The sequence below is a fragment of the Sciurus vulgaris genome, assembly GCF_902686455.1.
Source record: "Sciurus vulgaris genome assembly, contig: HiC_scaffold_155_arrow_ctg1, whole genome shotgun sequence".
NCBI classification, from domain to species: Eukaryota; Metazoa; Chordata; class Mammalia; order Rodentia; family Sciuridae; genus Sciurus; species Sciurus vulgaris.
Genome location: NW_027632898.1, coordinates 1,366,230 through 1,379,173, shown reverse-complemented (window position 1 = coordinate 1,379,173; position 12,944 = coordinate 1,366,230). Strand labels below are relative to the sequence as shown.

Genomic DNA, 12,944 nt, shown 5'->3' with positions numbered 1-12,944 from the left:
ACACTGAAAATTTTTCTTAGAATTGGGTTCAGTTTATATTTGCACACTTAGGGTTCTAAATTCATGTTCTAAAAACATCTAGAGTCCCTTGCACATATTGTCTAGTAATTTGTTTTTAAATTGAATGTAATATGTATGTATGCACACACACATACACATGTACCTAGATTAGGTGTTAATATCGCCCTTTTCTGCAAGAGGAAACAGAAGCACACAGAAGCTACAAAACATGCCCAGGATCCCATATGGCTTCCCTACTGAATATTTGTGTCTCCTCCTAATTTATATCTTCAATCTCTAATGCCAGTGCAATGCCAAGACAAGTGGGGCCTGTGGGAGTTAAATTAGATTTAGATAAGGACATGGGAACATGGCTGCCAAGATGAGTTGAGTGTTCTTAGAAGGTGAGGAAGAGACCAGGGCTCACGTGTTCTCTGCCAAGTGAGGACACATTGAGAAGGCAGCCAGCTGTGAGCAAGAAGCTCAATCTGCTAGAACCTTGACATTGAACTCCCACCCTCCCAAATGGAGAGAAAAAAAATAAATTTTTTTTTTTTTTTAACATTCCCAGGTTCACGTATTTTGGTTTGCACCTGCAGCTGACTAGAACAGCTAGTGAAGAGACTTTGTGAATATCAAAATGAAGTGATGTATTCAAAGTGGTCTATGAATATTAGCTATTGCATTATTATCTTCATCATCATAACTATGTTTCATAACCAAATGGCATAGGGGCTATTTTCACACCTGATCCAATTCCAAAGGAAGTCACTGGACTTTGATCCAGCAGACAGAGGCTATGGACTGCTCTAGATGAGCAGTACCCAGATTTACGGGTAGTTTTTGGCCACTTTAAGGATCTACATAGACATTTGGCTGCTCTGTAATTGAGTTTTTCTGGGCCATCATGAGAATTATAACCCTGGTCAAGTCAATACCACCCCCTTTTAGGGTGGCCAAGTTAATCATGACCAGTCACTTACATCTTGAGTCATTCTAAAATCAATATGAATTTTCCCTTCCTCAGACACCTGTAAAAACATGAATGACAGGTGATGTCGCTGAACAACTGACACAGGAGTAGAGAGCTCGAAGAGCCTGAAAAGGAGCCAGGCAATCAGAGGAGAGATGATAGCAAGGCTAGAGGAGACCAATCTCTGTCCAGGGGGCTGTGGTCAGAGCCAGCAGAGTTCCTTCTGGAACCTTCTCAGGATGGAGCCTTGTTAAGAGAATAGATATGACCAGCCATGAGCTGTGTGGAAGGAGGATGGATTTTGGATTCTGGTGGAACTAGATTGGTATTTTAGCTTTATAAATTTATAGCTAAGAAACTCTGAAGAATTAGGTTCAATTACCTGAGATTCAGTTTTCTCATCCACCAATTGGGCACTGTAAATTAACCTTCTCTACAAAGATGGAGTGTAGATGTATGAGGTTATATTTGCAAAGCAATAATTTTTTGGCAATAGGAGACTGAGAAGTGCAAGAGGAAAGAATTGTGAAGCCAGGAGAAGCTGGTTGACATCCTGTCTTTTCATCCTCCTACCTAACTGACTTCAGGTAAATCACTTTGCTACTCTCAGTATTAGTTTCCTTGTATTGGAATAGTAACTGAACATCCAGCACAGACTGTTTATAGTAACTATATGAGCTCACACATGCAAAGATTTGAGTGCAGGGCACACAGCAGTGTATGAACTCAGTGAAGAGAGGGTGCTACTTTTGTAAATATGGTTTTTATCCACCCCAAACTGGGCTTAGAGGAAGTGTTCAGTTCCATGATGGATTCTTCAGGGTCCAAGCAAGAACCTGTTTACATCCCCACAGTAGGTAAGCTGAGGAGGGTTGGTAAGCGATAGAAACACCAAAAATATATTAAAGTAATGAAATACCAAATAAAATAACACATGCATGAATTATTTACAGATGCAGGCAGACCTCAACTGAAGACAGTTTGACGTAGGATTCTTTTTTATAAGCAGTTTTTATTATACTCAAGGTATTAAGGTAAGTACCAAATAACCTTGTAATCGGGATACTGTATTCATCACTAAAAAAGGAGAAACCACTGCGTATGAAGAGATAAACAAATGACTAAAGTATACAGCTATGACAGTTAACAAACAACATGAACTGGGGAGGTTGCTTTCTTTTAGAAATGCTAAATTTACTTGTAATGGGACAAAAAATATAGTGTTATAAATATGCATAATCATGAAAATAAAAAGAGCAGACTTAATACTTATAGTATGAGCATAACAGACTCCATTGCTTCTATTTAACAGCCTTAACCAACACATGCCTACTCTATTTTCTAGCTTTAAGGACAATCTCCTCTAAGGAATTATAGTGCAACATGCCCTTAAATAATTTGTTTTTAAAGTAACACCTTTACAGACAAATCAATACCTTGTCAAGCTAGATATAACAATGATAACAATTCATCACAGGCAATTCTCTTAGAATAAATCTCCTTGACTGGCAGGACTAGGTTGTGCTGTAGAACCTCCTTCCCAAAGTTACAAATCACCTTCGATGACCTGTCCCTACTACCCTCTTCCCCCTTCCCCACACTCATATTCACCTTCCCCCACAAAAAAGTGCAGTTCATGGAGTCTTTCTAGAAAATGGTTTTGATGAATGTCCCAGCATGCACACTTTTTCAAAAAAAAAAAGCACCTCTGAACACCAGAGGTAATGGAGATGAATTATGTTCTTGCATTTCATTTTAAGCCTTCACTACATCAAAAACATGTGTTCTGAGTATTTAGATTTTTTTAAAAATTTAGATGCTCTGGGATATAATGGAAGAGAACATCTTGCTGTCCCCAAACTGGGGTAAGAAGGAAAATAGATGTAAGTTGGCACTCCAAGTTTCATCAAGCTTCCAGCCTTCTTCCTCGCTCGGTTCTTTCACAGGAGCTAATTATTGATTCCTCAGCACTGTTACAGGGACTGCTCTGCAAAGGCTGTGACCCTGGTCACAGTCCACCTGCAACAACCCTGCTCTGTAAACCCAGTTCAAGAGCTCTTACCAGATGGAAATCCTTCAGCCCTCAAGGTCACTGAAACTTCATTAGTGTAGTTTAGAGTAGATGCTTAAGATTTGGCATATATTATTTAATATATTATTAGCACAACATTCTCCATTTTCATGTATAAATACTGATTTGAACATGGGCCAGGGCCCTGGATGCCACCATTTTTTTAGGTCAGCAAAAATCCCATCTCTTTCCTTGGAGACCTGAAAGGAGAGATGCTTCACCTGGTTTCCAAGGCCTGGCCCTCAGGGGAGGTGTCGCTGTTGCTCTTGGCCCTGCTACCACCACCACTCCGGTTGCTTAGACCTTAATTGTTGTTGGCTTTGCACTGTTTTTTTTTCTCTGCCCCTTCTGCCCTGTCTCCTCATTCTCCCTCACATTCAGGGAAGGATGCCCTGCTGCATTTACTTCAAAGACCCAGCACTGGGAACATCTTCCCAAACTCTGACAGGGACACTGGGTTGGACAGATCCAGGCTGCCAGATCCTTTGACTGCAGTGAACTGGTTGGATATCTCAGATGGGCTCAGTGGTCCTGAACTAAACCTGACTCGAACTGTTTTTGAGTCATCTTCAAACACAAAGTTACTACAGAAACAGCATCTGGCTCAGGCTGGCTCCCCACCTGTTCCTCCAATGACCTGCTACTGCCCTTGGTGACCACCACAGCCCCCAGACCCCTTGGCACTGAAGCATGGCTGAGGCTGGTGAAGGATCTCATTGGAGATCCTCCCCAAGTTTTTCAGGGCTGCCTAGCACTCGCCCTTTGCCAGTGTCAGTGTGGCTTGCAGTTCATTGCAGTCTTCTTCAGCTTCTCAAGCTTCAGACAGTACTTTCCCTTGAGTTCATAATAAGCTCTGGACTTGTTGATGGCCCACATGAGTTTCTTTTCCAGCTGTCACATGCCACCTATGGCAGCATTGTACCTGGAACCTGGCTGCAGCCTCCTTAAGAACCAGCTTGCTCCTCCTCTTGGTCTGCCCCACTTCCAGACTCTCCATCTCCTGCCAGGTCAACTGCAGCCTGTTATCCTCCAGTAGCCAGAGGTCACGTTGACAGCATAGAGCATGTCTGTGGCCCTCTGGAAATCCTGAGTGGCTTTCTGAGCCTGCTGCTCCCATGCCCCGCTCCATGCCTCCCAGTCCTCCAAGGATTTGCCAATTTTTCTCACCAGTTCGTCCAGTTTCACTCTTGCCTCAACCAGAACCAAGAGGAACTTCTGATGAGCATTCTCAGGTTCAGTCTCCTGTCTGTTGATAGCATCTGTGGATTGATTTAACTTCTCCAGTTCTCCCTGTATCCAGGGGCCCACCTCTTCCCCCTGCCACTCCCTATCATCTCTTCACGAGCCCAGCAAGATCAGGGAATGGCTGTGGCTTGCACCAGGGAGGTTCCCCTGGCCAATTGACTTGGGATTTTTTGACTTTACAATGATGCAGAAATGACATGCATTCAGTAAAAACCATATTTTGAATTTGCATCCTTTCCTGGACCAATTATAAATAGTACGATGATCTCTCACGATGCTGGACTGTGGCTGGAGCCCTGCTCCCAGCCAGCCTCAGGATCAGGAGAGGAAACATCTGACTCTCTACAGTGGGCTGTGACCCTCTACACTGGGCTGTGACTCTACAGTGGGCTGTGGCCCTCTACACTGGGCTGTGACTCTACAGTGGGCTGTGGCCCTCTTAAGTGGGCTGTGACTCTACAGTGGGCTGTGACACTCTACACTGGGCTGTGACTCTACAGTGGGCTGTGACCCTCTACACTGGGCTGTGACTCTACAGTGGGCTGTGACCCTCTACACTGGGCTGTGACACTCTACAGTGGGCTGTGACACTCTACAGTGGGCTGTGCTGCAGAGCGAGGATGTGTGGTAGGTTGGCTGTATTGGTGCATTTTTGACATTTAGTGTTTTCTGATGGGTTTATTACAACATAGCCCCATGTAGGTAGAGAAGTATAGGCCCAGGCAGGGTCTAGGATCAACAACATGCAATAGTGTTTTATTCCAGAGACAGCAGCAGCAGAGATGTCAGTCATTTGGGATGGAGAGAACTGCTGTTCTAGTGTTTCTTTCTGAACCATGTGACCTTGAGGTGTCTCCCAGAATAGAGAGTCCCTCTCCACCTTACTGGTTTAGGACAGGGCTGATGGACTTGCTCAGAGCAATAGAATACAGTGGAGGGTGGGATACCAGCAAGTGCCAGACCTGGCCTTGCCTGCCATGCTCTTCCTTTTGTGCTTCTGTCATTTTCCAACAGAAGAATGTGCTCTGATGGATCCAGAAAAAGGAGACCCATGGGGGAAATCTGAACCCAGCTGGCAGCCTGGACCAAGTTTAGCCAAGACCAGGAGAACAAAGTCACGAATGTTTGTTCTAGTAGCCACTGAAATGTTGAGGGTGTTGGCTACCCCATGAAACTGACAATACATCCCTCTGGGTCAAAGGGGACAAGAAGAGGTATGTTCCTGGACTGGGCTGTTTGACAGGAGTGGTGACATCAGCATAAGAAGTTCAGCCTTATTCCCCCACTTTCCTATTCTCCCTTGCAGGTGACTGACTCTCTGGCTTATCCCAATTAGAACTCAAGAGCGAATAAGGCACTTACCGAGTCAGGAAAGGTCAGCACTCACCTTCAGGGCCCCAGGTAGGATGCAGCAGTGTGGCCAGAGGGTACAGAAGGGCAAATGGAATTTACCCAAGCACAATTAAGAAGGAAGTCAGAAACCCAAGGCTCTTGGGCCAGTGACACCCCTTTGGATATGTTCTTCCCAAATATTTTCTCAGTGTTTCTGGTTTACCTTCCTCTGCCTGTGCTTGGGAATATTTGGGGAAAATGAAGTTCAGTGGAGTTAGCCAGTATGGCCTCCTCAAACACTCCAATAATTACTTTGTAAGTAAATCACAGATTTTCTTTAAAACTGCAGTGGAATACATGATGCTTGTTACAGACTGAATATGTGTCCTCCCACAAAGCTCATATTTGGAAGCCCTAATTCCCTGCTGGGTCTAGGAGGTGGGGCCCTTGGGAAGTGATTAGGTCACAAGGGTGGGGTCTCATGAGCAGGATTTGTTCCCTTGGAAAAGAAACCATAGACAGCTCTCTGGCCCTCTTTCCACCATAGGAAGATGCAAGGAGAAACTGGGAGTCTGCAACCCAAAACAGGGACTTCCCCAGAATCCACATCCCAGCATCTTGATGGTGGACCCCCAGGTTGCAAAACTCTGAGAAATAAATTCCTGTTGTTAATGGCTGCCCAGTTAATTGTACCTTGTGGGAGTCTGAACCCAAGTAAGACAGTGCTGATCCATACTTTATCCCTATATGTAAATACACACAATCCCTTGGGCACATAAATTGAAAATTAACTGATATTCCTTTTCACATAAAAACAAACATTTCTCATGCCAACCAAAAGATCTATATCATTAATTTTTATGTCCACAATAAGACTTTCTGAGTATGAATGCTCTGTAACTTATATGATCTTCTTTTACTGAATATTTGGGTAGATTGCAATTGTGCTCTTAAGGATAATTTTGCTTCTTAACATTCTTCATTTCCTTAAGATGTAATCCCATTAGTGTCTGGTTTAAAATGGTATTAGAATAAGTGGTGGTGATGATAAGCAATGCATTAAGTTGGTTAGGAGTCACACATGTTAGTATATACATAGACCCCATCACAAAACTACACATTGCAATCTATCACAACATGGGCATGCCTGGAGGAGAATGGAGAGGTGCAGGTGGTGAGGGCCTGAAAACAGGGATGGGCGAATGACAGAGCTGAATGGGTGCTTTCCTTGGCAGATTCTTTGGACAAGGATTGAGTCCTAGGGGACATGATAGGAATGATCAGAAGTTGATGGTCTCTTGATCATTTTGTCAGTATGACAATTAATGACATGCAGTATCAAAGCAGAGCCGCTCCTGGACCCTGACAGAAAAGTATGATACAGAGCAGTGGAGGGAAAAGCTCTTCTCACATGCTGCAAGCAGGAGTGCTCTGGAAATGAGTCTAAACAAATAAAGGTTTGTTACACCATCTAAATCTGGAGGCTGACATTAGGGGACTGCATTATGACTTACAAGGAACTTAGGCACATTTTTTGTTTTAGGGCTCTTCTTCCACAAATTAAGATTATATTTTATAAGTATGCTGGTGTGAGGAAGAATATATTGAGATTATACAGTGAATTATTTTCTGTAACCAAACAATCCAGAGGTGGAATTAATGGATCATAAAATTATATTTTCAATTTTTTGAGGAACTTGCATACTATTTTCTGCAATGGCTGCAACAACTCACTTCCCACCAAAAGTATACAGAGAATGGCCTGGGAGGCCAGGCAGTGCATGGCAAGGTTGGAGCCCCTGCAAGATAGCCCCTTCCAGGGTAATGTGTGGCACTGTGGGAGTGAAGCTGAAGCTGCAGTGAGACCCCAGGAAGGCAGAGATGCTGCGACAGGCATGGCAGCTGAGGAAAAGTACAGGTAGCATGCAACACCTGCCCAAGATAGTGGCCATGTGACTGCAACCAGCAAGACTGTACAGGCAGGACTGCCTGGGCCCTTGGATCCCACATCCACGGATCATAGTGAGCCTGGGTACTGAAAGCTCCAAAACTCTAAGCCAAAATAAACCTTTCCTCTTTTTACATTGATAATCTCAGAAATTTTGTTATACTAATGAAAGAATGGCCAAATGTCTCACTATCCCTCTCCCCTTTAGTAAGCCTCAAGTAACCCAATTCTAGAGAGTAAAGAATTCTCTCCATTCTTCTGGTCAGGAGACCCGTCCGTATCCATCTCCCTTTCTCTCAGATTGCCCACTGATATTAAGTTTAAGAGAAGAAGAAAGATCTCTTGAGAAGGCACAGAAGAGCACAATTTTGACAGAACCTTATGCACTGATAAGGTCACAATTTATTTCAGGCATTTGGGATCAAAGGGTAGCTTTCAGCTCATGTGTGGATACAGGATGGGGTGGGCCTTGCATGCTCCACACAGTCCTAAGAAAGCAGTAGCAAAATAAACTTCTCAGATGAAATTCAAGTTCAACGTCCTGATCATGGTTGTTCAGGAAATCACACTGGCCAGATTCTTGCCCAATTGCCATTAGTGCCCCTTAGTGTATAGACCAAGCATCAGCACATCTATTGAGGAAGCTCATGTTTAGTACCACTGTGTATGAAATCCAGGGCTGCCACCATATGCTTCAGAGAAGGCAGCTCTTCTGATAAAATGGAGGCGAGAAGAAAACAAGAACACATCCTTCTTTTCAGGGTTTCCTTTATTCTTACACACACAGAAGAAATTTATTTCAAGGATCCTGTGACACCCTGACCACCAGGCCACACCTTGAGCAGCCAGGAAGCCTCCAACAGTGCTCTGACAGGACCTCAGCCTTACCTCAGCAGAAGGGAAGATGCCCAAGAGGTTAAATCACAGGGGATGCACCCAACATGCTCCTGGTGCTCTGGCCATGAGGCTGACATGCAGAGAAACAGTCCTGAAGATAGTGATTCACAGTCCTAAAAATGGCTTCAAAAATTGTAACTTTATTTTAAAAATGAGACCTGCAACATTCAGTCTTTGGTTTTGGGGGGTTGGCTTATTTTGCTTAGCATGATATTCTCCAATTGCCATAACTTCATTCTTTAAGGCTTAGTAATATTCCAACATATGTATATAGACCACATTTTTTTTTTATCAATTCATCTTTTCAAGGGCACCTAGGTTGTTTCCATAGGTTAGCTATTGTGAGTCGAGCTGCTATAGACATTAAAACTGATACATATAAATCAAATCAACTTTGTGGTTTTATGTATCAGTTTTAAAAAAGCCATTTTTCAAAGGAAATGGGAGCTGTGAATAAGTAATATGTCATTTTATATAACAACTGAGCATTAGTGGTATCTGCAAGGGGTCCTGGAGTCAATACTCCATGGATACTGAGGGAGAACTATGTATTTATTATCTTATTGGTTTGTTTTCTCTGGACTACTGTGACTAACAGAGACACACAGACATGGGGGCAGTTTCCTAATTGTCCTCCAAAGGGTCCTTAACCCTTGGTGTTCACACTATGTGCAACCTCCTCTCACGCTGAAATGGGATTGGCATGTGTGGCCAGTACAGCACGGCAGGATTATTGTGCAGCACTTCCTAGATCAGGTTGTAGCAGTGTTTTCATCTTAGTTGTTTCTTGGCACTCAGCTGAAAGAGCTCCATCTCTGGATCAGGAACTAGGAAGAGCAGGATATGGAATCTGTACCTAAGGCTTCTAGGTAATTGTTATTATTACAATTATTGTGTATTAAAGTCGGAGATCTATTGAAATAAGCTTGTCACATTATCCTCAACAGCTTTTCTGTGATCAGAACAGCAGTGCACTGCCTGATATTTGAGGGTTGGCTGTCAAACTGTGAGGTCCAGAGTCAGGTTTATGGCAGGTACCTCTGACCTATCCATAGAAATGGATTCATCACATTTTCAATCACAGGTGCATCCCCTGTGATTTACACTTAATTCAATTTTTTCCCTTTGGGCCACTGTCAGTGCTCTGACCTTGTCAGGCTTCAGAATCATCAGAGGAGCTCCACAATTACAAGTGTCTGGGCTTCACCTGAGGCAAGTTTTGAAAGCAGGAGCTCTGCAGACTGGGTACTGAGAGTAGTTTTCATTACAAGTACAAAATTTTTTGTGGGTATAGTTGATATAATGTTGAAATGTATTTGACACATGAATATAAGTCATATTTAGTCATCTGCCAAGTGTTTCTGTGTATTCCTACTTTTTCCATTTTTGCTCCCACTACCCCTTCCCCTCCTGTTTTTTTTTTTCTGCTTTTTTCCTTTTTTTTCTTTTCCTTTTTTTTTTTTTTTTTCTTTTTTTTGAGCCAACAGAGGAGAACAGTTATGGGTTGTTTGGTTGTTAATTGCATTTTATTCCTTCAGAATAGTGATAATAAGAATTGTGTGACATATGGGGCTGTTGAGGAGATAATGTAAACTGATTTCCTATTGTATTCCATATTGAGTTTAATCATCCATCCATCCATTTATTCTCTCTAAACATATTAATGGAGTACCTATTGCTTGCCAAGAACCATTGTATCTAAGTACTGCGAGAGGACAGACCAGGTCCCCTCCCAGGTGACCCTCACAACCTAAAGGTGAAAGACTGATGATAAACAGATATGGAAATGATGTGGTTCCCAGAGATGACTCTCATGACATGAAATACCAGTAGGCAGCAAAACTATACCATTTTCTAAAAGGCATTAAGAAAGACTCACTGGAGAGTGACCAAGGTATCATAGGGTATAGGTACTTGCTGAGGGATGCAGACTAGTTGTGATTAATGCAGGTTCTGGCAAAACATACTGAGAACTGGCTCCATATGAGCCCTGGGCTGGACAATTGGATGGATGCTACAATGGACACCATGATGTCTGGGAGCAGCTCACCCAGTCTAATGCACTAGCATTTCTCCTCTTCTCATCCTCCTTTTCCCAATTCCATCTTTCTGGCATACTATCCACCAGATCAATCAGAATCCTAAATTAGAACATTCATTGAGAAATGTCACTACCCAGCAGACTCCCAAGGCTGGTTTCCATGACTCTCAGCAGCTACTTGACACCATAGGCGTCTTCCTTGTAATCACTTATGAGAACAAGGACTTTTCTGGAAAAATCAGAAAGAGGACTCCAAAACTTGGAGGAAGAAAACCAATGTCTAAATTTAACAGAGCCCCAAATTAAAAGGATAACATAGTTGATTGCACTTTGCAATCCAGTGCAACAATTCTGATGTCAATTTGAGGAAGAGGAGTTAGGTTTTTCTAGTTTTTAGAATATTTTCAAGATATGATAAATAGAACAATGTGTTATGGACATATGTGTGCATGGACAGTGCACAGATGACATTGCATTTAGACCCTGACAGTGCAAGAGGTTTTCTATAGGACATAGATGGAATCTCAAAGCAGTAATATAAATATTATTTTTAAAAAATAACAAATGCTAGAGAGGACTTGGAGATAAGGGAATTCATACTGTAGGCAGAAATGTAAATTAGCACAGCCATTGTGGAAAACAATATGTTGATTCTTCAAAAAACTAAAAATAGAGCCACCATATGATCCAGCAATCCAACTACTAAAAGTATATATCCAAAGGAGAGGGACTTGTCATACCAAAAAAAAAAAAAATACCTGCACACACGTTTATTGCAGGACTACTGGTAACAGGTAAACAGGGCATCCACTCAGATGCCCTGAAGTGTCTAAAAGGATCAAGGATAGGTTATATATTTATATATACACACACACACATATATACATATACACAATGAACTATTACTCAGCCATGAAAAGAATGAAATCCTGTCATTTTCATTAAAATGGGTGGAACTGGAGATGATTGTGTTAAATGTAATAAGCCAGACACTGAGAGAGAAATGCCACACATTCTTAGTCATTTGTGGAAACTAATGAGTCAGTATCACAGAAGAACAAAATGGAACTTGGGTACCAGAGACTGGGAAGAGCAGGAGATGGTAGGACCCAGAGAAGTTGAAGTAGGGGGTCCCAAAACACAGGAAGGATTAGTTCTGGTTATTCTTTAACACAGTAGGGTAATTTTAGGTTAAAACAATCTGATACACTTAAAAATGAGTAGAAGAACACACAATTCCCCACACAGAAAAAAGTAATGGTTGAAGAGTTGGTGTCGTACAACTACTCAATACCAGGAAGCCTCAAGAAGACACACTGCCACAGGAAGACCTGGCATGCCTTTATTTGAAGGGTGAGTGGGCAGCCCACGCAGTGAGAAGTCCTACTTAGCATATATGCAGGATTAAAATAAAGCCAGCAGGATGCCAAGTGTGATATCAGGGATTATATATGAAAACAGATGCTTCATTGTTCCTGACTTAATATCTTCTTCATTGCTTCCTGCATATCAGAGTGAGGGAGCCTGACAATCCATTTTCCCTATAGATGGAAGTGGGTATTACCCTAATTATTATGCATTCTATATAGGTACTGAATTACCACAATGTACCACATAGAGATACAGAAATACTGTGTCTCAATAAAAGATAAATAAAATGCTTGCCTTGATAATGTGTCTCTGGGGTATGTGTGTATGTGTGTGTGTGTGTCTGTCAAGGATTTAAATGCACAACAATGTAACTATAAAATTAAAAGAAAGAATTGGTGGTTTTTACAAAAGTAGCAATGCCAAAGAATGACAGAAACCTGGAAACAATGAAGACTGATACTACTTACTTACTTACTTACTTTATTTATTTATTTATTTTCAGATTTAAGTGATGCAAAATACTCAAAAGCTTACAAATTGCAGTGAATCCACTCACAGGGATCAGTGGCAAGGAGTGGATTTGGGATGTCTTCATTTGAATCCAAGGTGACAGTAGCTGTATTTCCTTAAGCTGGACACTGCAATGATTTGGTTAAAAGCTCTTCAGGTCTAAGGGCTAAGATTCTGGGGCCCAAGTACATATCGCTTCATAACATCAGCTGGCACTTAAATCTGGGGATGTTTAATAGGTAGAGCAGGAAAGCAGGTAGAGTCGATCCTTCTTCCATCCCACTAGGCTTAGCATCTCAGAGTCTACCAGGTGCAGCCCCACTGCCGGCTTCATTTGGACGCGATCAGAAGAAGTCGGTCCAGCAGGGTTGAAACTGAAATGGGGCAAGCGAGCAAGGGCCAATGGTTGACCTGCTGAGTGGTGCATCTCACGGGGAGGCCAGGTAGGTCCTCCAATTTCCCCCAGCCATTTCTCTGACCGCTGCCTGGAACAGGCTGTCCCTGCAAAGGTGGGGAGCCAAGTTTGCACCCCTCTTGGAAAGGAGTTTTTTGCGTC

The 12,944-nt window shown here is 42.5% G+C and overlaps 1 protein-coding gene across 1 annotated transcript in view; it reads left to right on the top strand.

Moving 5' to 3' along the window:
* The window catches only part of LOC306652241 (keratin, type I cytoskeletal 47 kDa-like), a 162,861-nt gene that overhangs the window by 45,404 nt on the left and 104,513 nt on the right, over positions 1-12,944 (top strand). The gene's annotated exons all lie outside the window — the stretch shown is intronic.